This window comes from Papaver somniferum, chromosome 1 (assembly GCF_003573695.1).
Source record: "Papaver somniferum cultivar HN1 chromosome 1, ASM357369v1, whole genome shotgun sequence".
Lineage (NCBI taxonomy): Eukaryota > Viridiplantae > Streptophyta > Magnoliopsida > Ranunculales > Papaveraceae > Papaver > Papaver somniferum.
In genome coordinates this window covers 223,781,310-223,783,550 of record NC_039358.1, presented here as the reverse complement: position 1 = coordinate 223,783,550, position 2,241 = coordinate 223,781,310, and the positions used below count along the sequence as shown (strand labels likewise).

The 2,241-nt window shown below is 36.2% G+C and overlaps 1 pseudogene; it reads left to right on the top strand.

The window, feature by feature from the left end:
- LOC113361368 overlaps positions 1–2,241 on the top strand; it is a 160,195-nt pseudogene that overhangs the window by 87,542 nt on the left and 70,412 nt on the right.

Genomic DNA, 2,241 nt, shown 5'->3' with positions numbered 1-2,241 from the left:
AGTTAAATATATTACAAAACCTACCGATTATAAGTTGCCCCAAAAATAGTTTTTTCTAAAATCCTTCATGTATTGAATTTTGAAACCTGCTATAATCGGAAGGGAATACAACTTAACAACCTACCGATTATAAGGAGCCACAGATCGAACCCTTGCCATATTCCATTGGTTCTGAGTGTACACAGCCATCCATAACCACTTCGTTCGTGTTTTGGATGCAGCGTTAATCGGGAGTTAAATATATTACAAAACCTACTAATTATATGTTGCCCCAAAATGAGTTTTTTCTAAAATCCTTCATGTATTGAATTTTGAAACCTGCTATAATCGGAAGGGAATACAACTTAACAACATACCGATTATAAGGAACCACAAATCGAACCCTTGTCATATTCCATAGGTTTTGTGTGTACACAGCCATCCATAACCACTTGGTTCGTTTTTTGGATGCAACGTTAATCGGCAGTTAAATATATTACAAAACCTACCGATTATAAGTTGCCCCAAAAATAGTTTTTTCTAAAATCCTTCATGTATTGAATTTTGAAACCTGCTATAATCGGAAGGGAATACAACTTAACAACCTACCGATTATAAGGAGCCACAGATCGAACCCTTGCCATATTCCATTGGTTTTGAGTGTACACAGCCAGCCTTAACCGCTTGGTTCGTATTTTGGATGCAGCGTTAATCGGGAGTTAAATATATTACAAAACCTACCGATTATAAGTTGCCCCAAAATGAGTTTTTTTTTTTCTAAAATCCTTCATGTATTGAATTTTGAAACATGCTATAATCGGAAGGAAATACAACTTAACAACCTACCGATTATAAGGAGCCACAGATCGAACCCTTGCCATATTCCATAGGTTTTGAGTGTACGCAGCCAGCCATAACCACTTGGTTCGTGTTTTAGATGCAGCGTTAATCGGGAGTTAAATATATTACAAACCTACAGATTATAAGTTGCTCCAAAATTAGTTTTTTTCTAAAATCCTTCATGTATTGAATTTTGAAACCTACTACAATAGTAAGGGAATACAACTTAACAACCTACCGATTATAAGGAGCCACAGATCGAACCCTTGCCATATTCCATAGGTTTTGAGTGTACACGGCCAGCCATAACCACTTGGTTCGTGTTTTGGATGTAGCGCTAATCGGGAATTAAATATATTACAAAACCTACCGATTATAAGTTGCCCCAAAATGAGTTTTTTTCAAAAATCCTTCATGTATTGAATTTTCAAACCTGCTATAATCGGAAGGAAATACAACTTAACAACCTACCGATTATAAGGATCCACAGATCGAACCCTTAACATATTCCATAGGTTTTGAGTGTACACATCCATCCATAACCACTTGTTTCGGGTTTTGGATGCAGCGTTAATCGGGAGTTAAATATATTACAGAACCTACCGATTATAAGTTACCCCAAAATGAGTTTTTTCTAAAATCCTTCATGTATTGAATTTTGAAACCTGCTATAATCGGAAGGGAATACAACTTAACAACCTACCGATTATAAGGATCCACAGATCGAACCCTTGCCATATTTCATAAGTTTTGAGTGTACACAGCCAACCATAACCACTTGGTTCTTGTTTTGGATGCAGCGTTAATCGGGAGTTAAATATATTACAAAACCTACCGATTATAAGTTGCCCCAAAATTAGTTTTTTCTGAAATCCTTCATGTATTGAATTTTGAAACCTTCTATAATCGGAAGGGAATACAACTTAACAACCTACCGATTATAAGGAGCCCCCAAATGAGTTTTTTTCTAAAATCCTTCATGTATTGAATTTTGAAACCTACTATAATCGTAAGGGATTACAACTTAACAACCTACCGATTATAAGGAGCCACAAATCGAACCCTTGCCATATTCCATTGGTTTTGAGTGTACACAACCAGCCATAACCACTTGGTTCGTATTTTGGATGCAGCGTTAATCGGGAGTTGAATATATTACAAAACCTACCGATTATAAGTTGCCCCAAAATAAGTTTTTTCTAAAATCCTTCATGTATTGAATTTTGAAACCTGCTATAATCGGAAGGGAATACAACTTAACAACCTACCGATTATAAGGAGCCACAGATCGAACCCTTGCCATATTCCATTGGTTCTGAGTGTACACAGCCATCCATAACCACTTCGTTCGTGTTTTGGATGCAGCGTTAATCGGGAGTTAAATATATTACAAAACCTACTAATTATATGTTGCCCCAAAAT